Below are 23555 nucleotides of genomic sequence, written 5' to 3'. Positions count from 1 at the left end.
TATTGGCCTGAGGAAGCGGGCTTAGACCCGTGACACGCGTTGCCTGTGCTTACAGAAGAGCTGTCAGCCATACTATCTCAGAAAAAACACATAAGTAGATAAATACTTGCTCTACTTACATAACCTATGTATTGCACTGTCCACGTTATGATTTTAGTGATTTTTCTATACTGAAAAAAGAGAAAATGCTTCTTGGCATTTCCCATTTTATTGGCTATGTTGAAGCCAATCCTGATGTCATTTCCTCCCTTGCGCTCTCCTCTGGCTGATTTGCCCACCCTTCACTATAGAAAGTGCATTGTCTCAGCATGAGAAATATTGGCCAATCAGAGAGGAACAGAGGTGTGGGAGGGGAAAGAGGCTTCAGCCAATCAGGCTGCATTAGTTAAGTCTGAAGGGAAGTAGAGAAGCAGGAAAGAACAACCCAGCATGCCCTGCAACTTCCTTTTTGTGTACCAAATCTTGTGTGTATCAAATAAGAGTCAGGTAAACTGGGGAATGATCATTTATCAACAAGACAAGTAATAGTGATTTTAACTTTTGGATTGCCTGGTTAGCATCCTTACTACTTGTTTACCAGATAAAAATAAAGAATTGATTTTTTTTTATTTTATGCCCGACAGTTACACTTTAATAATTTCTTTGTTCACACAAAGATCTCTTCATTGAGGTAAGCCACCTCACTTTTTCATTTTTATAATTTTTTTTTTTTTAATCCAATTTTATTCCTACTGGGGCGCCTCTTTTCCCAAATTTGTGCTCAATTACCCCCCAACGTATCCCGTTGGCAGGGTCTACACAGACCACATGTCTACCATACTGATGACCTGTCACCTACCAAGGAGAGCCAACCACATCCAGGTCCGGTTGGGCCACCCCGAGTGGAGTCGGGTTCATTGTCTCCACCTGCTTCCTGTGGTCAGTTGCCCCTCTGCAACCCACTTCTGTGAGTAGTATTTATACTTCATTCATTGACACGATTGAGACACAGACTTTTTTTTCTTCAGGATGTCAAGACACCCCCAGTAGTGTAAGCATCACAGATTGCCAGGTCAGTTGAGATAGGTGGGCACCTGCTGCAGGGCTTATAATCAGTGATGAAATTCCCAGTCTTGAAATGAGCTATGTGTGGCAAAAAGGCGTACAAGGACTGGCACTACGGCAGCGTGCAATCAATATTATATCATGAATCAGTGGATAATGCAATTCCTGGGTATGTCGCACGTACCAACACAGCGTGCTCAGGATCCAGATAGAAAAACAAGCATCAAGATCATTCAATGGGTAGAAATACATAGGTCCGGCACTGCATCACTGGTGTAAAAAGAGCTTTATTTCTAATGGCTCTTTCAATAGGTAAAAGTACATTTACATTCCATCAGATGTTTAGCACAAACACGTGGTGGTCAGATGAGGTTGTGGGGCATGGTGGTGGTGGTAACGGCCCGCCTAACGTCCGTTTCGCTTTACAGCGTCTTCAGAGGCAGTGTGGCCTCCACCACGGGTATGTGCTAAACATCTGATGGAATGTAAATGTACTTTTACCTATTGAAAGAGCCATTAGAAATAAAGCTCTTTTTACACCAGTGATGCAGTGCCGGACCTATGTATTTCTACCCATTGAATGATCTTGAAATGAGCTATGCTCACTCCCTCTTAATTGGCTGGCTGCAGGCTGTCTTTCCATATAAAATGTCCATTTGCTGGCTGGGAGTGATCATTTGCTTCTCGAGTGTTTCGCATTCATATAGAGGCAGTGTGGGTGAATCCACTGGTGGTGGGAGTACCGGGGCTCACCTGCGCTTCCCCCTCTTGGTGTCACATGTGGGTTTTGGGGTCCCACGTGCACCAGTGTTTGTGTTTTGAAATAAGCTGGCCTGGTTGTGACTGCTGTGGGAAGGGACACTTCTCAACGTCATGGCTGCCTGTAACTCCACCAGTGTGAAACTTGCTTGTGCCTCATCACAGCTTCTCACTAAATGGAAAAACAAGAATCCCAAACACCTGACATTTACACAGTTACATACTAGGATGTTAGGCTGTCACATGTCCCCAAACTCATGTTTCTATTTTATCTGGAAGGGAGCAAAGCCAGGAACTCCTCAGCATCCCCTCGTAAGTGTGAAAATTAGCTGCAGCCACTGTGGTCACACTTAGTAGGCCACCCTGGAGCATTAGGGAGTTTTGCACAATGACTCCTTACTGAATAGGTTCTGGCTCCACCTAGGATTTAAACCCTGGTCTCTTACTTTACGTCACTCCAATACTTCCCCCTGCAAATGCTGGAGGAGGAAGTATTGGAATGAGATGGAAAACGAGGTGGAGCGCATCAGCTATAGTGGCTACGGTGGTAAATTAACCTCCCTCCCAGGGAGCTACGTTTTGTCGAAATTCTTATTTCAAGTAGATGAGCTCTGCGGAGCTGATCAGGGCTGGGGAGTCAGAGCAATTTTGGGTACCTGGAGTTGGAGCCGGACGGTGGTTTCCACAGCCCAGGAGCTCATGCCTTGCCCTTAAAGGGACACTTAAGTCAAACCAAAAAAAAAGAGTTTTACTCACCTAGGGCTTCCAATAGCCCCCTGCAGCTGTCCGGTGCCCTCGCCGTCTCCCTCCGATCCTCCTGGCCCCGCCGGCAGCCACTTCCTGTTTCGGTGACAGGAGCTGACAGGCTGGGGACGCGAGTGAGTCTTCGTGTTCCTGGACACAATAGCGCCATCTATGCTGCTATAGCATATATCATATACCATATAGCAGCATAAAGGGTGCTAATGTGTCTGGGAACGCGAAGAATCACTCGCGTCCCTAGCCTGTCAGCTCCTGTCACCGAAACAGGAAGTGGCTGCCGGCGGGGCCAGGAGGATCGGAGGGAGACGGCGAGGGCACCGGACAGCTGCAGGGGGCTATTGGAAGCCCTAGGTGAGTAAAACTCATTTTTCTTGTTTGACTTAAGTGACTTAAGAGACTTTTTGAGACCAAAATGCTAACTAGGACTATTGATGCGTTGTGATTGGCTGCAGAATGAGTACACCCCAGGAAATAATGCAGGAAGGTGGTGATTGGGTGAGACTTTGTGTGTATGTGGTTTAAAATGGACCTGAACTCTTGAACAGGACAGAAGGAAAACCTATAGAAATACGCCCTGTATGTATTTAGAGAGCTTAGCCTGTCTAATAACCCCCATCATCTGTGATTAATCACAAGTTGTAATTTGATCTCTCAGCTGTGTCTGCTCAGGAATCTTCTCTGCCTGGGCAGAGAGATAATTGGTAAACACAGATATTTGCAGTGTTTGTACCTGCTGCCTTTCATTGAAGCAGACATATTGCTGATATATTGCAGGATTTGTATTGGCTATAACAAAGAAATGTTGGCACTAGTCTACTTTAGGGGACCCAGCAGGAAACCTCATAGGGAATAGTCCTCCAATCTCAGCAGCCCACATTTTTTTGATTGGCCGAATAGTGTGGGCGTCGTTTACTATAACCAATCTGAAACCTAGCAGCTCGAGAGGGTGCAGTCCACCCAATCACATTAGCAGAATTTTTCTATGAGGTTTCCTGCTGGGTCCCCTAAAGTAGACTAGCGGCAACATGTTTTCTTTAAAGGTTATAATGCTGTTGCGTATCTTTTAGAGCAGAGAGGAAGTTCTGAGTTCAGGTCCCCTTTAACCAAAATAAAGGCATGCTGCTCGGTTAATATGGCAACTATGCATAAATTAGAATCTGGGTGTGAGCTGGGGTTGGCCAACAAAATTATGTCTCAATTACAGTGTCACAGGAGCCCTAGTGGCTGACCGCACTTAGCCTTCTAAACGGTGCCAGCGCACGGATCGTGCGAACTCTGGTCGCAGTCAATGCGCAGGAACCGTTAAGAATTAGCCGCAGACAACTCAGAAGGGAGCCTGTGAGACACGGGTAATTACAACGTCACCCACTGGTTCAGAGTAAACTGCCACCACCGCGGTTACCATGGGACCGTGGAGCCCACTAACTGACTGACTAGTCCTGCGAATAAAACGGTTAAACACACGGTATTCTGTCTAGCCAACAACAAACAAACAGTAGCGTATCTTCAGAGACCCGGAATCAGTTCTGTGTGTGCTGATAAGCAGGGTAGCGGACAGTGAATGACTTGGAGAAAGTCGTTTATTCACGCAATATAAATAATTAATATATACAGACAATTATTAAAATCACAATTATTAAGACAGTAATAGCCAGTATAAAAAATAAAAGAAGGGAGAAAAATACTTAGTTCCTGGAAAGATGTCCTTTTTGTGGGAAAAACAGAGTTCTGGGTTTCCATCAGAGTTCAGACCAGGTGGATGCCAGCATATCCTCAAGCTGGCACCTGATGAGTTCAAGGTGTTTTCAGGGTGGTGGACACTGAGTTTGGCTCCTCTGCCATTCTTATGCCCCTGATTCAGTAGGAGGGAGTGAGGGCGGGCCCACACCCCCCCTTAGAACATGAGATGAGTCCTCCCCTTGTCCTGGGGGCCAGAAATCATGCCTTAACCATATATGGGCTCTATCTCACAGAACCGTACAGGTCAGGGCAGATTTATTAATATTTTCAGGTCTGCCTCGATGTACCCAGCAGCCTGATACCAAACATGAGGGGTGGGACCCTTGTGGTATCAGCAGGGCACTTCCGAACTGCCTAACTGGCAGTCTTTCCCTCAGGATGGTCTGAAATTTCTTCAGAACCAGCGCCAGATAGGGTCAAGCCTGCTCTGTTAGTTTGGAGGGTCTGCCCGCCTGGCAACACAGAAAATATGATACATATAGCAGTTTATGGAATATGAGAAACCCCTGGGATTTATACCAGGTCATTCCCAGGCAAAGGCTCTTTGAAGTTGGCAGCAGCAAGCCAGGTGTCACCTCCCCTGCTGGGAGGGAGCCAGTGGGTCTGGCTTCCCCCAACTAGATTGCTTCTGCCATGGTGCTTGTCACCTTATACCTGATGGATGGGCCATCAGCACAGCTTGAAGCCAGGGACTCTCCAGGGCAGATTAGGCTCAGGCTCATTAGCATATCAAAAGAGCCATCCAGCCTTTAGGATGGTGCTCTCTCTGCTAAGAAAAGGACTTCAGCTGCCCCTACACACTCAACCCAGATTGTATCGATTTGAAGCGTAATCGATGCAGGGAATCGAGTGCGATCGCTTTTTCTTCACGGGCGGTTCCAGGACGCGCCTGCGGCCCCGCAACCGTCCGTGACATACAGTATGTCAGAACTTTTTTTTTTTCTGACGTTGTAAGTCTGTGGGTGGCTGTAACTTTCTAGAGGAGTGAACCATGGGGAAGGGGTGTGTGTGTGTGTGTCAGTGACATCCTAAGCAGTTGTCCTCCAACTCTACAGCACAATATCACCACACAGCGCCCCCTATCTGACACATATATCTTTGCCCTTTGGCTGTCCCTCGGTCAGGTCTGTTGTGTATTTAAATCTGTATGAATACTTTTAATATTTACCTTCAGCAAGTATTTCTTTCTGTGTAACCAACATACTATTGTATTGCTTGTTTTGAAGCGCGGCTGGTTTACCTAGTATTACTTTGACCATTCCAGCATATCCGGAGGTTGGAAAATCTCTTTTTTTTGTTTATGAACTTGTTGTGGTTCTCTGTTACTGGAGGTGGAACTCATAAATATGTCTGTGCTGAATGGCATCTGTCTTTCCATTTCGTATAGTCAGAAGTAATGCAAATAGCAATTATTTTAGCTTTCTTAAATATTTCTTCATATTTATCCAGACCACAATATTTCCATTGTATTTCTGTCCAGTATAGACCACATGTCCACGCCAATGAACACCTCCGTACGCTTCCTCCAATCGGCTTACAGAGGCGGGGAGGGAAGGGACACAGGCGGGGAGCTGCGGTATTACAGGAGGAGGGGGAACAGAGGTGAGTGGCAGCCAGAAGGTAAACAGCAGACTAGCGACAATCTGCCTGTTGCTAGCCTGGCGGTTTTTATAATGGGGGACAGCAGAACATGGTGGGAGCCTGGGGGCACACTGTAAGGACACAGGCTGGGCATTGTATGCAGAATGTGCCTCTGTGTCCTAATATTGATGTCACAAACCTACCTTGGGTTCTCTTTAAAGAACAGTTGAAGTAAGCAGAATATAAAGCCTGCCATATTTATTTACTTTTAAACTATATACCAGTTACCTGGCAGCCCTGCTGCTCTATTTGGCTGCAGTAGTGTCTGAATAACACCAGAGACAAGCATGCAGCTCTTCTCGTCAGATCTGACAGTAATGTCAAACACCTGATCTGCTGCATGCTTGTTCAGGGGCTATGGCTAGAAGTATTACAGGCAGAACGGTGAGCCATCACCCTAGGCTTGACTGATCAATATTATCAAACATCTGCTGACACCAGATTGGACTTCTGGTCATAATAATAATATGATAGGACATTAGACTATGACTGATAGGGATTATACTGTGAGCTCCTCTGAGGACAGTCAGTGACATGACTATGTACACCATAAAATGCTGAAGAAGATGTCAGTGCTATATAAATACATAATAATATGGTAGGACATTGGACTATGATAGGGATTAGATTGTTAGCTCCTCTGAGGACAGTCAGTGACATGACTGTGTACTATGTAAAGTGCTGCAGCAGATGTCCGTGCTATATAAATACATAATAATGATATGGTAGGACATTAGACTACGGTAGGATTAGATTGTGAGCTCCTCTAAGGACAGTCAGTGACATGCCGATGTGCTATGTAAAGTGCTGCAGCAGATGTCAGTGCTATATAAATACATAATAATAATAATATGGTAGGACATTACACTATGACTATGGCAGGATTAAATTGTGAGCCCCTCTGTGGATAGTCAGTGACATGACTATGTACTCTGTACAGTGCTACAGAACATGTAAGTGCTATATAAATAATAATAATGCTGCTGTAATCACAATCCAAAATATGCAAATACCTTTTTTTCTGATAAAACAAGATCTTTATTGATGTTTTAAGATGAATTTACAGCAAAATAAGAGTTTATTACTGTATGTCACAGGAAGTAGGTGCCGAGGAATCGTGAGACCACAATAATATGACAGGAAGCTACTCCAGCAGTCCTAAACTGAAATGAGGTTTAAATTCGACTAAACATGCAAATTTCCACAGAGCTCAAACACAGCTAATCCAGCCGAGTCACTGCTGGTTAATTACTGGCAGCTTATTGATCAGTTCACAACCCTAAAAAACCTTCCCTCTCCCTCCTGAGCCCCTCCCTGGCCACCTATGCCCCTCCCTTGACCACCTGCACCCCCCCCCCCCCCCCTCCACGTTTCTCATCTAAAGATTGTGCCACATGTCATCAGTATAATTAGCATAACATGCAAGAGCTTTACTATTCCCTTCAGTCTACCAGCCCCACCAGTCAGTGCTGCTGGCATCAGTGCTTTGTCTCCACATTACCTGATTATCACATCCATTCAGAATTGTCCATCTCTCCCTCAACTCTTTGTTTCCCCTCCCCCCCCATGATGAAAACTCACCATTCACCCAAGGTCAGTGCAAGAGCAGACTTTCTAGAGCTCCCCTTAAAGAAAACCTGAACTGAAAATTAAAAGTCAAAATAATCATACACAAGTCATACTTACCTTCCATGCAGTCTACTCCTCAGTGTCTTTCTCCTGTCCCGCTTCCTGTTTGTTCACTGTGATCAAGGGAATTTTCCGTCCTCCATTTTGAAAATTGTCATTACCCATAACAGCTTCCTGGTCAGCACACTGCTAAACTGTAACATCGCCCACTTGAGCCATAGGGAAACATGGACATTACCTGGTACATCAGTTTTCCTCTCAGCTTTAACTGACAGCAACTGATATTTTAGTGACAGCAACTGATATATTTCAGATCTGACAAAATATTGTCAAAACTGGGAGGGATTATTGTCAGAAGAAAATGGTGAGCTTCTGAGAGGAACTGATGGCAAGGAAACTATGTAATGTTCATTTGAAGTTACCTCATGTGTTTATTTTAAATATTTTTACTCAGTACAGGTTCTCTTTAAGCTTGAGTCTCTTTGGAAAGAAAACCAGAAATGCTTCTGTAAAAGCAAATTGTTAAAGGTGTTTAGACTTCCTCTACAGATTTGTAAACTACACACACGGGAGAGGATAAACACACAGGCCCATATGCAATTTACTTTGCTCAGTTTTTCCACTTTATTTCCTGATTAGCTCACTATACAATCTCAGTTCATTTGTTACATAATCTTTGAATTTTTTGTAATCATACACCTGATTTTTTGTTTTAAAAGAAACAATTAAAATCGTTTTAGTCTTGCCTCTATTCTGAATATCTTGAAAAGAATCCTGCCTTTTCAGAGACAGTGTTACCTTAATTGTTTTTATTCTTAAATTTTTACTTCTAGTTTAATTAGTTTGAAATAACCCTTTTTCTTACAGGACTAGCTAGAATCAGAAACTCATCTTTTCACGCTCTTGGATGGTGGTGGCAGCAGAGCTGTTCTCTAAGCGAGATTGCATTGATTGTACATACCACTGAAATTGTATCATGTGTGGGCTCACTAACCGGTCCAAAAGGTTACTTTGTCTACAATGCTGAATGCCTTCAGAAGATCGCCAGTGAAGATCGCCAGCTGTGAAGATCGCCAGCTGAACGGAAGCTGTGACAAAGGAAGCAGGAACAGGTGAGGTCAACCCCCCTCCACCCTTTAAGTCAGGTTTCAGCTTCTAAGACCTTTTCCTCTTGGTTGTAAAGACGTTTGTACTGTGCAACATGGGGTTAATTAGGAAGAGGAACTTTGCATAAGGTATAAATTCAGCTGCAGGACTAAAGCTAACTTTGACACATTTCTGACCATTTTTACTCCTTCCATTTAGTATGAGAGTTTTCCTACACAATCTGTTCACAGTACAGTATTCATAATCTGTTTACTATCATACTACATGGAGGTGGTAAAACTGACGAATCATTGGCCAATCAAAATTGAAGTTATATTCCAGGGTCAAGAAGTAGAAAGGTTGGTCAGCACACCAGCTTCTCAATAAGCAAAATTTAATATATCATATGTCAACACTACGGTTAACAATTGTTTCGGGGACACAGAGGGTCCCCTTCATCAGAACAGTGCAGACAAACAGTGTTTGTCTGCACTGTTCTGATGAAGGGGACCCTCTGTGGCCCCGAAACAATTGTTAACCGTAGTGTTGACATATGATACATTAAATTTTGCTTATTGAGAAGCTGGTGTGCTGACCAACCTTTCTACTTCTTGGATGTCTTTTGGGATGATGCTTAGCGTCCCAGGTCAAGCACCCGAAAACTACTAGGACAAGTGTGCCGCTCCGCACCCTTTCTACTTTCTATATTCCAGGGTCAGTCGGTGTCTTGTTCTTTCACTGATTGTAAAGAAGTGTGATAAACCTATTACAACACAGGCAGTCAAAATAACTGCAGCAGGGACGGCATGCCTTTAACCAGTAGATATACATTTTACCTGCAGCTTCTTAACATAGTCCTCATCAGATCCAGCTATTGAACAGTGTGGAGTGGTGTAAATCTGCTGCAGTGTAATGTATGTGTCTGGAGCGGCAGTATGAGGGTGTGTACTGTTGTTGTGCTGGATGTACATGTTGCTGAGTTAGAAGCTGTGGTCTGTCTGGGTGTCTGGAGCAGAAGTATGAGGATGTGTACTGTTGTGCTGGATGTACATGTTGCTGAGTTAGAAGCTGTGGTCTGTCTGGGTGTCTGGAGCAGAAGTATGAGGATGTGTACTGTTGTGCTGGATGTACATGTTGCTGAGTTAGAAGCTGTGGTCTGTCTGGGTGTCTGGAGCAGAAGTATGAGGATGTGTACTGTTGTGCTGGATGTACATGTTGCTGAGTTAGAAGCTGTGGTCTGTCTGGGTGTCCGGAGCTGCAGTATGAGGATGTGTACTGTTGTTGCTGAGTTAGAAGCTGTGGTCTGTCTGGGTGGCTGGAGCAGCAGTATGAGGATGTGTACTGTTGTGCTGGATGTACATGTTGCTGAGTTAGAAGCTGTGGTCTGTCTGGGTGTCTGGAACAGCAGTATGAAGATGTGCACTGTTGTGCTGGATGTACATGTTGCTGAATTAGAAGTTGTGGTCTGTCTGGGTGTCTGGAGCTGCAGCATGAGGATGTGTACTGTTGTTGTGCTGGATGTACATGTTGCTGAGTTAGAAGCTGTGGTCTGTCTGGGTGTCTGGAGCTGCAGCATCAGGATGTGTACTGTTGCCCTGGATGTGTGCATTGCTGTATTAGAAGCCATAGCTCAAGAAGTTATTTTAACAGTTCACTGGGAGGCTGGTGACATGTAAACCTCCAATGCACAGATATCTCTGGGGCTGTTCTTCTACTGCAGAACTCGGCACAGACTTCTGAACCACACAAGCGGGTATCTGAGGGGGATTCCTCCAAGGGGCAGCATACCTCCACTGCACACATGTTTCCTCTCTACTGTGGCCTTGTCTCCCAACACCTGCTCCTCTCCTCCTCCTCCTCCTATTCTCTGGTTCCTCTGCCTCCTCAGCCTGCATTAACACTGGGCCAGTATTTGTCAGGACAGAACTCATTCCTAGTGAGACTCAGGATTGTGCATCAGCCGGTCACATATGGGAATTTATCTTTTATGCTCTGTTACAATATAATAGATGATTTATTTTTCTTTAATACATAAAATGCTAAACCTGATATTCTCCTCACTGAGGTCAGAGCTTATGGGAGTCCAGAAGACCTTATAATATCTATGTGGAGGAGTCATTTCTAAGTCCTAAGACTCCAAGTTCATAATATTATGTTATTGTAAGGAAGTACAATGGAGAAAATAGGTGGGAAGAAACCATTTCCCACACTCAGTACAGAATTATGGCCTCTTACAGGTGTGAGATCTCATATGAACACCAAGCTGTGATTTCTGTACAAAACATTTCCCACACTCAGGACAAGAATACGGCTTCTCACCGGTGTGAGTTTTCTTATGTAAGACAAGATCTGATTTCTGTGCAAAGCATTTCCCACACTCAGTACAACCATACGGTTTCTCACCAGTGTGTGTTCTCTCATGTACAATGAGATATGACTTATTTCCAAATGATTTCCCACACTGGAAACATGAAAATGGCTTCTCACCAGTGTGGGTCTTTTTATGTTCAGTAAGATTTGATTTATCTACAAAACCTCTCCCACACTCAGAACAGGAATATGGTTTATTCCCTGAATGATATCTCATGTGTCTTCAAAAGTTTCCTTTCTGTGCAAAACATTTCCCACACTCAGAACAAGAAAATGTTTTTTCACTAGTTTGAGATTTCATGTTCAGTACGGTTTGATTTACTTCTAAAACATTTCCCACACTCAGAACATGGAAACGGCTTCTCACCTGTGTGGGTTCGTTGGTGATCGTAAAGCTGTGATTTGTGTAAGAAGTATTTCTCACACTCGGAACATGAATATGGCATTTCACCTGCATGCTGTCTCTTGTGCAGAATAAAGTGATCTCTATGCATAAACCTTTTTCCACACTCAGTACAAAAATATGGCTTCTCACCGCTGTGTATTCTTACATGTGCAAGAAGCTGATATTTTTGAGCAAAAGGTTTCCCACACTCAGGACAGGGAAACAGCTTCTCACCAGTGTGAGCTCTCATGTGCAGCAAGCTGTGATATCTGTGCAAAAGATTTCCCACACTCAGTACATGAATACGGCTTCTCGCCACTGTCGCCAGTGTGAGTTCTTTGATGGTTGACAATGTCTGACTTCCGTCCAAGACATTTCCCACACTCGACACAGGAAAATGGCTTCTCACCAGTGTGAGTTCTCTCATGTTCAACAAGCTGTGATTTCTGTAGGAAACATTTCCCACACTCAGTACAGGAATATGGCTTCTCACCAGTGTGAGTTCTACCATAAATGATAAAGTATGAGTTTGTTTTGAACCATTTCCCACACTGAGCATAGTAAAATCCCTTCTTCTGATTGTTTCCCGCATGAGGCCCCCTGGGGTTAGAGGGACTGGGAGAGTCGGGTGGAATATTAGTGGTAGTAGAGATCCCTGTGGGATAATCTTGCATGATGACCTCATTCTCCGTTGTGCAGTCTGTGGATACAGAGAGACGAGTCTCTGAGAGGTTCCTGATGCCGGGACTCCGCGCTGCAAATAGAGAAACCTCCTCACTTCTGAGGAAAGTAAGAAAAAGACATGAAGGAAAAGACTTCATTCCCCCCCCCCCCCCCCCTCCCCCCCAACTGGTCTGCAAACCTTCCCAGTCTCTGACTAAAACCAAAGCACAGCTGTCAGTTACACATATTACACCATACATGATATGTTAGGGGGTGGGCATCAGAATTTCTGTGTGAATTCTCCTCACTGCTTCTAGCACTTCTTTTTTTCATAATTTTTTTAATTTGAATTTTCAAAAGAGAAAACATTGCGCACTGAAGGAATTTGCATTTGCATATTATATAGTACAATGTTGTAAACAGAGTATAACATAGTCTGTATATAAAAATACATTCTATTTTTTTAGGAGAAAAGAAACCTTTTAACGACCGCCTCACACCAATTGGCGTGAATGTGGTGGCAGCCCCAGGACCGCCTAATGCCAATTGGCATCAAGTCCTGGGGCGGGGTTTTGAAGGAGATCACATGTGCCGATGCGCACGCATCTCCGCTTGAATGACAGAACAGAGCTCCGTCATCAGTCTCCCAGCGGTGGTCGACTGTTAGTCAGCAAAACCTGGTCACTGGGGGGGGGGGGGGGGGTAGGAAGGGGGTGTGTATTCCTACAATCCCGAACTGGTTAAAAAGGCATCACCACTCAAGATGTATATTTAAAGGGGAACTTCGGCCTACACAAACATACCATCATTAAGTTACATTAGCTATATTAAAATAGATATGTAATATAATCTCTTACCCACCCGGTTTCAAAAGAACAGGCAAATGTTTGTGATTTCATGGGGGCAACCATCTTGTTCATGGGGCAGCCATCTTTTTGGTTGAAAGTAGGTGACAGGGAGCAGGAGACACAGTTCCAACTGTCCTGTGTCCTGATTATCCCTCCCAGCTGCACACGCTAGGCTTCAAATGTCAAATTCAAAACAAAAAAAGACAAAAAAATTGCACCAAAACAGCAGAATAAGAACAATATCAAAAATCCCATCATGCTTTGCACAGCATCAGGGGAAAAAAGCCCGGGCAGTTTTCTTCTGTGCAGCTAAAAATGAGTTTTGGATAAGAAAAACAAAGTTCTGATGCTGTGCAACTATTAAAGAAACACCAGGCCTTTTCAGTGCTGCTGAGTAGATTTTTAGTCTGGAGGTTCACTTTAAAGAAGTACATAACAATCTTTACTATCACTATAGATAGATCCAATATAGACACTGCATCATAATCCAAACATTAAAACCGCATTAAAAGAGCATCCCATAAAATCTCCATGCTGTGCCACTATAATATATTCTCGTCACTTCTACCCAGTGGGATCAGTATATCAGATCACACAGGTGGTTTTGAACTCTGGTTCAGTAGTGCAGGATGCACAGGGATAGTGATTTATATGCAGCAGCAACATTCCACATCACAAAAGAAATACTCTTAATGGTTAAAAAAAAAAATCAAATATAAAATTTGAATATACAACCTAATGATAAATTGCAAGTGCTTGGTGCAAAATCACATACATGTCTATACATGGTAGGAGAGATGCCTATATAAACAATGAAGCGGCCCATAGAATAGCAAAGTGTACCAGGGCTGTGGTGTGGAGTCAGTACAAAAATCATCCGACTCCCCAGTATTTAAACCACCGACTCTGACTCCAGGTACCCAAAACTGCTCCGACTCCACAGTCCTGAAGTGTACAGGAGGGACACCCGGCCGCCCCTCTCCTTGACAAAGCGGGGTAACATCCGAGGAACTAGTGGAATCCGTTTGAGGGGGTCCTCTGTCTCCCCTGACATATTGCCGCTGCTTGTGCCCCCTGACTTCTCTCTGAGTATCGTACATTTATTCATTAACTGTACACTTTGCTATTCTATGGGCCACTTCACTGTTTGTATAGGGGTCTCTCCTATGGGTTGCTCTTTTAATGTTTTGGATCATGATGCAGTGTCTGTATTGGATCAATCTATTGTAATAAAGATATCCTTACTCATCCTCCAGTGGTGCATTGAGATGGGCTTTCTTCTGCAGTATATACTTCGGAGCTCCAGCCAGTAGCTCCCAATGTTCTTCGCTCACCCTCGTCCGCTGGTCCTCCTTGCAGCTGCTTCTGGGTAGTGACAAGGCACTTTTGGTGACATCAGCTCCCAGTTCCAACTGTGCTGCGTTCCTGGTGTTTAGAAAGTTTTACGACTTCCCAGAGTACTGGCATAGGTGCTCTGCACTTTACGTACCAGGAATGCTGCAATCTGGGAGGTTGGAACTGTGTGGGAACGTCACCTGAAGTGCCTCACCACTACCTGGAGGCGGCCGCTATCTGACAATCCCAGCAGAGCCACAAGGAGGAACAGCAGACGAGGGTGAGTGGAGACTATTGGGACCTACCAGCTGGGGCTCTAAAGTATATCCAATGGAAGAAAGCTCAACACAGCACTGGAGAATGAGTAAGGATATCACACACTGGTGGAGGAGTGATAGCATATTATTGTAGCTGTAGTGGTCCGCCAATGCTTAAAACTGCACACTATCCTGAACGTTTAGGAAAATATCCTATGCTTGGATCCAGTATATTAGATGGCTCACAGGAGAGTATAGTGTGTGTGGCGCCTGTTTTGATATTGCTATCCAGCCACTGTTTACAATTTAATACCCATGCAGGGTAACAAATCATAGAGTTGGATAAATGTACATGTAGGAAATATTTATTGCATTTAATAAGACAAATTTATTAAGGTTATGTAAATACAACCATTTTAGCAATCAGTCTATCTATTTTAAACTGCATACCCTTCGTTACCCTGTTTTCAATCGTAGTCTTTATAGAGATAAGAAGTATTGGGTACCTCAGTTTCACAGGAAGCAGCGGGTGAAACAAGACACACCCTAACACACCCTACAGAGTCCCCTCAAGTGTGTAAAGTCGCTATCGCCTCCCATCATTTTGGCGCAGGGTGACACAAATGATAGCTCACCCTGCTGCCGCACAAATTCTGGGCGGCACTAATTACTATTCCCCCCCCCCCCCCCACCCCAGTCATAGCAACTCAGCGGGAGAGGTAATTTTGGGTCTGGAAATCTCCAGATCCCTGGCCCCTGATTACCTGTACATGGGGTGTACATTGCTGCTATAGCCACGCTGAACTCAGGCGCTATGTGGCGCGCCGTGAAGCCCTACCTCACCTTCAAGCGCCCTGCACCTGCATCATTAACTGCTGCCAGGCCACGGTAATTGAAATCTATGCCCTGTTTGTGGCTGCTTATTCCTACTAGGGCGTAGATTTCAATTACCGGACAGTCCTGACGCTCTAGCTGATCTTTCCCTGGAATTCAGTGATGGGGAGAAGACTTGGAGAAGTTCTCGGCAACGCTGAAAGTTGAGTTGCAATATCGTGCTTCCACTCGCTTCACTCTGCATATGGCGGGGTAAGGGGGAGGCCACCTAAAACGGGGGCATCTGGCCAGTGGTGTAGCAATAGGGGTTGCAGAGATAGCCACCACATCGGGGCCCTTGGGCCAGAGGGGCCCCGTAAGGCCCTCTCTCAACTGCAGTATTAGCTCTCTATTGGTCCTGTGCTTGTAATAATCACTTCTATAGATGCATTGAATGATAATCATTTACAAGCTGCTCCCCATGCCCTTCTTGCACCTCTGACACTGTGTTGTCCTTGGCAGGTTTTGATGCTCCGTATCAATTGTTATGTATAAAGTGCTGGGGGAAGCCCATGTATAACTCGCACTGGCGCCCCTAGCTCCTAAGCTACGCCACTGCATCTGGCTATCTATACTAGGGGTAGACTACCCAATACTGTGGGGTACAGCTGTAGGTTTATACTTGAGAAGGGGGTGGAGGCTACCTAATCCTGGGGGGCACACCTGGCTATCTTTATTGTGGGGAGGCTACCTAATGCATGGGGGCACATCTGACTCTATATACTGGGGCGGGGCAACATAATCCTTGGGGGCACATCTGGCTATATTTACTAGGGGGCTAAACAATCCTTGGGGTCTATCTAATCCTGGGAGACACATCTGGCTATCTATACTGGGAGGAGGCTACCTATGCCAGCGCAAGTGGTGGAATCGTTCAGGGTGTCAAAGGGGCCCCCAAGTTACTTTTGCCCGGGGGCCCCAATGGAGTTAGAAGCGGCCCTGTATGCTACAAATGTATTCACGCCCTTGCCTCCTGACAACACTATTCTATCACATGCCTACCTAGGAGGCCACACAAAACCAAATACTGTTATGTTAGCACTAGAAAGGGTGCAGGGAATGGCATGGTGACAGGAGCTTACAATCTACTGTGCCTCTTGTGGCTTGCAGTCTTGGTCACATACAGTCATTTGGCATCCTCTGGATTGTGGTCTGTGGGTCATTCTCATGTGCACCTGTTTTCTCTTTCAGTACCCTATGAAGACAGAGCAGTCTTCTACCCGCAAGGCCTCCGAATCAATTCACATCTATACACTCCTCTGTCCTTCTTGGTCAGTGATGTCTCAGGACTGGTCAGCGATGGGCAACCTGTTTTCCTGCAGCACAAAACCCAGCTATTCATTACAGGTAACAACTACTGCTCCCTGTTATTCATTTCCAGAACCATCCAGGCACTTCCAATTTAGAGGCACCATATTTGTGCGTAGTTCAAAGGACAACTGTAGCGAGAGGTATGTGGGGGCGGCTGTTTTTCTTTCCTTTTAAAAACCATACCAGTTGCCTGGCAGCCCTGCTGATCTATTTGGCTGCAGCAGTGTCTGAATAACACCAGAAACAAGCATGCAGCTAATCTTGTCAGATCTGACAATAATGTCACCTGATCTGCTGCATGCTTGTTCAGGGTCTGTGGCTAAATATATTAGAGGCAGACGATCAACAGGATAGCTAGGCAACTGATAATGCTTAAAGCGGGATTGTCAGCCACAAAACCAAATTCTATTTAAACACTGCAATGTGTTGAAAATGTTGCCAGAAATCTCTCCCTGCAAGTAAAAGCTCTACAATCTATTCAGGATCAGGAATCTCTTTGCTGTTATTATATTTTTTCAGTCCCCAAGACTCTTTTCTGTGCCATTGCCAATGACCCTCCCACCTTCCTGCTTCTCACTGACTGGCTGAGCAGACTGCAGTGTGGAGCTGCCAAGCTGAAAAATGATCCTCTGCTCAGTTGTTTACAAGCAAGACTGAGGTGACTCAGCAATTGGAGGAGAAAAGAAAAAAAGTTAATTGAAGAAATTATATCAGGATTTAGCCTCAAACTGTGGGCAAAAGACATGGTTCCCACCTGAAACAGAATTCTCTTCATTTACTATATAAAATTCCCTGAAATCAAAACGTGGACAGTACAATACATGTGTTATGTAGGTAGATCAAGTATTTATCTACTTATATATGTGTGTTTTTTTTTCCCTGGCATAGTATGGCTAATCCTCCTGCTTTAAAAGGAAATAAATATGGCAGCCTCCACATACCTCTCACTACAACAGTCCTTTAAGTTCTTATTTTGGTGCTGGTTTGTTTTTAAAAAATTCTACTGCCAAAATGGTAAGATACCAGCCAGCCTCCCTACTTGCCTGTACACTATTTTGGCAGTTCAGGAAGTGCTTTTGGAAACAAAGAAAATCCTGTGAATCCCCCATAAGGATATGGACCAGTTCAAAACATGTCACATCTGTTAAATTTTAAGGTTTGGTTTACACAAAAAAGGTGTCCAGTCCTGTCCTGTTTGTGACAGCTGGCATTAGTTCTGTCAGATTTTAACTGCTTACTTTTTTGCTGTCGTGGTCCTTTAACATGTAAAAAAAATAAAGACAAAAATCACTTGCACCATCCAATAATCTTTTAACCTCTTAAAGTGAACCAGAGACGAAGCACCCTCATGTATTTTATCATATATATCAGTGGGAACATTAGAGAAAACACCTACCCTGCTCTCTCTGTTTCATCCTTCACTGCTCAGTCTGCTTCTTATCAGCCCTGATAAAATCCAGACTGAGCATTCAGTCTGGCTTTGCTCAGGAATCATTATAGCTGAGTCATTGTAGCAGAACCAGAAGGGGGCAGGCTTGGGCTTGAAAAGACATCAGAGAAGACAGACTCAGCTATGATTCCTGAGCAAAGCCAGAATGAATGCTCAGTCTGGGATTTTATCAGGTCTGATAAGAAGCAGGCTGAACAGTGCAGAATGAACAGAGCAGGGTAATGCTCCCACTGATATATATGGTAAAATACATGAGGGTGCTTCATCTCTAATTCACGGACCACAGGCTTTACCTCTCTTCCCCCCCCCCCCCCCCCCCCCCCCCCCTTAGGTACCAGGCTATTTTATTTCAAATTAGGGCTCTGCAGCTTTAATGGCTTGCTGCAGAGCAACACATACGTGCAGTCCCTCTCCCCCCCCCCCCTTTTCTGCCCACCAACAGAGCTTCCTGTTGGTGGGCTCTGATCGCTGATGGAGGCTTTTTTTTTTTTAAATACATTTTATTTCTCTCTCTTTTTAGACAACTGTCTCCTAGCGGCGATCTCCATCATTCAAGTGGTGATGCGCCAATCAGCGCAATCTCCAGCAAAACACGCCCCAGGACTTGATGCCAATTGGCATTACACGGTCCTGGGGGAGTCAGTCGTAAAGGAGATGCACACACCTGCTTTTACAGTCTGCAGTTCTCCCAACATCATGGTAGCAACACTGCAGGTTGTTGCCGATCGCCTTTGTAACCTCAGGCCCCTTTCATACTAGCGTGTTGAGTTACCGTTTGCCACAAGGTAACGCTAAGCCAATGAAAGTCTATGGTTCATACCTGTATACAGGAAGTAGCGTCAGACGCCAGAGAGAAACATCCGCGCTGAAACGCAAGAAAGGTTTGTGTATTTACCGCAGCCAGCTGTCTGCACAGACGCTAATTGATGCTGGAGGGGAGCGCAGAGGGGAGAGCGATGTGTGGCCAAGCTCTCTCCTCACGCTGCGACCCCTCCAGCCCCCCCCAAAACAGCCCAGAGCGGGCCCTGGGGGGGGGTCCATCAGAATTCCTAGTTATGCCCCTGATGTGGGGCCCCTTACAGTTTTATACTGTGAAAATTGTAACTTCTACAGTGCCTGATTTGGAGGGCCCCTATGGATCTTGGGGCCCTGGGAAATTGCCCAGTTTGACCCTATGGACGCACCGGTCCTGCCCAGGGATTGCAATTAGCATTACTTTGGCATAGAAATTCAGGCCTAATGCCTGCAGTAGAAGAAAGGCTAGTTCTAGAGTGACCAGACGTCCCGGATTGCCCGGGACGCGTCCCGGATTCGGGGTCCGCTGTCCCAGGCAGCATGAGGTCCCGGGAAACGTCTCGCTTTCAGCAGCGGGACGTCCCGGCCTTGGGACTCTGGTCACTCTATCTTCATGAACTGGCAGCGGCGTCTATAGACGCCGTGCCAGTTCATTGCCCGCAGCCCCGCTCCAGCCTCCTTCTTCCGGTGTCTGTTCCGACACCGGCAGGCGCGCAGGGCTACGGCAAGATGGCTGCTGAAGCCCTGTACTGGAGACTATTTGTTTGGAAGGTGGTCCCGGGAGCAGCGCGCCAGAGGCCGGAGACTTCTGCCAGGTGAGTAAATGCTTTCTTTTCCAGGTGAAATTTGCTCCCATTACGTTTTTTTTCTGGTGAAATGTTTGCCCGCATTGCGTTTCTTTTCTGGGGAAATGTTTGCCCGCATTGCTTTTCTTTTCAGGTGAAATGTTTGCCCGCATTGCGTTAATTTTCTGGGGAAATGTTTGCCCGCATTGCGTTTTGTACTGACATGTTTTCCCGCATTACGTTTATTTTGTACTGACATGTTGCCCGCATTGCATATATTTTATACTGACATGTTGCCCGCATTGCGTTTATTTTGTGTTGACATGTTGCCCATTGCGTTTATTTTCTGGTGTCCGGGGTAACTGTTACTGCATTTATTATGTAATGGTCATAGATGGCTATGTTTGCTGCTTTGTGGTTACGGTATACTATTAGCATCACACAGTTTCTGCACACCCATGATGCAAAGTCTTGTTTGTCCACATCATGGCGTAAACACTGCTTTCTTATGCCTCACTGTTACATCATTACGTTAGCTCCGCCCCTACAATGTCATGGCCATGCCCATTTCCCCCGGTCTTCATCGCTGTGCGTTCTCAGTCCTCCCCACTTTTCGCACGCGCCGCCCCCCCCCCTCCCTGCACCCCCTCTCCCTGTCCCAGGTTGGACCCACAAAAATCTGGCCACTCTACTAGTTCACAGTGCATCAGTTGCATTCAGGGCCATGCCGAGGCAGAGACGAGAGAGAGGCTCCAGCCTCAGGGCGCAGTGTAGGAGGGGGCGCACAACTCACTCAGCTATCATTCCCCTATTGTGTTTGAAGAAGAGAAAAATAAGAGAAGGGGATACATGGCAGTGACTACAAGCCAGATAACTAGAGATTAAGGGGTTGGGGGCCCTGGGGTCTAATAGCAACCAGTGTGTGACAGCTGGGGTGGAAGAGATGGAGAGGGGGGCACTTTGGTGTCTCAGCCTTGGGTGCTGGAGGACCTTGACCCACCTCTGGTTGCATTGCAGAACAATTCTGCAAGTCAACTCACTGTCTATACAACTCTGTGGGCCTGTTCACAGTGCTAAGTTGTAACAGACTGCGTTATCCTAACTCGCTGCGTTATCCTAACTCACTGCATGCAGACTTTTAATGTCTATGTCCAGTCTCCATTGCAGTTTACACTCGTTATGCAACGCACCACTGTGAATCCCGCCTTTGGCCCCGTTCACAGTGATCAGTTGCGTTCCCTGTGACAGCCGGAATGCAATGTGCGTTAGATCCAGCGGCACGTTACCTGCACGTTCCATTATGTACAGTGAAGCATACAATTCAATGAAAAGTATGCTTCACTTTCACTGTTACTGCGCACACAGTGCTTTACTATGCCGCCCGCCATTATACCGTATCGCCCATGCGAGCTGTGAACGAAATTATAGGTGGAGCATTGTTGTGCATGTGCAATACCAGTTGTGGTGTTTTATGCAATACCAGTTGCCTAGTTGTCCTGCTGATCCTAATACTTTTAGCCATAGACTCTGAACAAGTATGCAACAGATCGGGTGTTTCTGATATTATTGTCAGATCTGACAAGATTAGCTGCATGCTTGTTTCTGGTGTTATTCAGACACTAATGCAGCAAAATAGATCAGCAGGGCTGCCAGGCAACTGGCATTGTTTAAAAGTGAATAAATATGGCAGCCTCCATATCATTCTCACATCGGGTTCACTTTTAAGTGACACTGAAGTAAAAAAAAAAAAACTTATAATATAATTAATTGTATGTGTAGTACAGATAATTAATATAACATTAATGGCAAAGAAAAGAGTCTCTCAAATTATTATTTTCCCTTATATAGCTTTTTTTTGTTGTTGTTATAACATTGCATCATTCTCTCATATTTGCAATTACAAACCACACTCTGTATTTTAAACTATGAAACAGAGCACAGCTAATGACCCTTTAAACTCCCCTGCAGTAAAACCTTATCTGAAGCTGTCTCTCACTGTTTCTTTGATGTATAAATGCTTCAGCAAATAGGACTGTCTCCAACCCAAGTTGAGTCGGAGACCTCAGAGAAGCTCTTTTGCATAGATAACAACTAAAGTGCCTTAACTCTTCCCATACTTGAAACAATATGAGGCCCAGTGCACACCAAAAACCGCTAGCAGATCTGCAAAATGTTAGAGGTTTTTGAAGCAGATTTCAGAGCGATTCTAGGCATGTTTAGAGAGGTATTCTAAACATGCGTAGCGTTTTTGGAGCTTTTTTTTTGTATAGCAGATTTCATATTTTGTTACAGTAAAGCTGCAACTGAACGGCTTCTGTAACAAAAAAGCCTGGAAAACCGCTCTGATCTAGCGTTTTTCAAAGCGGTTTTCCACTTTCCTATATTTTAACATTCAGGCAGAAACGCCTCAAATCTTAAAAAATGCTGCAGCCCCCGAATTTGCATTTAAGGGAAAAACGACCCGCTCTGGTGTGCACCAGCCCATTTACTTTCATTGGCCAAGTGGTTTCCCCCTCTGCAAGCGGTTTAAAAAAACGCTCCAGAACGGCTCCGGTGTGCACCAGCCCTATGACTTGTTTGCTACTGATGCTCTATTTCTGAGCTGTACTACACATACAATGCATTATCTCATAAGTTTATTTTCACTTCAGATTCCCTTTAAATCATTTATACTATACAGTACAGTATGTGATGATGATTAGAGATGTTGGCGAACCTTTCGGCAGCGAATCTCTATGGGCCGATACTACTTCCGGGTCGCTATGACGGCTGCGCTGGGCCGGCGGTGCGCGTCTTTGATCGCGCGGCTGTTGCTGGGCACTCTCTGCGCATGAGCGTTACATCGCTCATGACATCACGCACATGCACAGAGTGGCAGAGTGCCCGGCAACAGGCGCGCGATCAAGGATGTGCACTGCCGGCCCAGTGCAGCCGTACTACTAGCGTCATAGCGACCCGGATGTAGCACAGGGTGAGGGGTTCGCCTGCGAACAGTTCGGGAACCGTTCGCCGACATCTCTAATGATGATATACAGTCCGATGGCTTGTGAGGGATTATAAAGTGTAAACTAATTGAGGTCTCTGTCTCCCTCTAGTGGCCAGAAAAGAGAAGAATGCAAGAAGGTGGCTCCATTGTATATTAGTGTAATAAACTAGACTTCCTTGGAAATAACTCAGGATTTGAAGAGGACCATCTTTATTTTAATTTTTCTGCATATCCCTATATATGATAATTTAAAGGTCACATTGGACAGTGCTACAATTTATTTGCACTAAACAATACATTTCAGCAATGTGTGTAACGTAATGTCTGTATTTAATCCGTTTCAATAAAAATCCTTGAAAATAAAGAAGTTCCATGCATAGTGTTTTCCTTCATTACATAGGGCTTGATTCACAAAGCCGTGCTATTGCTTAGCACAACCATGCTATGCATTTAGCACTCAATGTGATGCGCGCGAAGGTTTGCGTGCGTAAAGATTTACGTTTGTGCACTGATGCTACAAAGTGCGCGCATTACCGCGCGACAACCTTCATTAGCGTGCACACGTAACTCTTTACGTGCGCAAGCCTTCGCACGCGTCACATTGTGTGCTAAATGTATAGTACGGTCGTGCTATGCATTAGCGTGGCTTTGTGAACCAGCCCATAGTGTTCATCAACAATTACTGTTGTATATAAACAGCCATAAACTGGCACCACTGTGGTATAATTCTGGTGTGTACAGCTTTTATTATCATTATTTATTTATATAGTGCCAACATATTCCGTAGCTCTGTATATAGTACAAAACAAATACTGGGGAACATACTGTATATACAT

General features: G+C 45.0%; 1 long non-coding RNA gene across 1 annotated transcript in view; it reads left to right on the top strand.

Moving 5' to 3' along the window:
- LOC137531597 (uncharacterized) overlaps positions 1-23051 on the top strand; it is a 51635-nt gene extending 28584 nt beyond the window's left edge. The window contains exons 2-4 of the long non-coding RNA XR_011023680.1: positions 8443-8687; positions 16584-16739; positions 22829-23051. This is a non-coding gene — a long non-coding RNA (uncharacterized lncRNA). The remainder of the gene's footprint in view (positions 1-8442; positions 8688-16583; positions 16740-22828) is intronic.
- The last annotated feature ends 504 nt before the right edge of the window (positions 23052-23555 follow it).

Source organism: Hyperolius riggenbachi, chromosome 9 (assembly GCF_040937935.1).
Source record: "Hyperolius riggenbachi isolate aHypRig1 chromosome 9, aHypRig1.pri, whole genome shotgun sequence".
In the NCBI taxonomy this organism is placed as follows: Eukaryota; Metazoa; Chordata; class Amphibia; order Anura; family Hyperoliidae; genus Hyperolius; species Hyperolius riggenbachi.
This window is presented reverse-complemented; position numbering and strand designations above follow the sequence as displayed.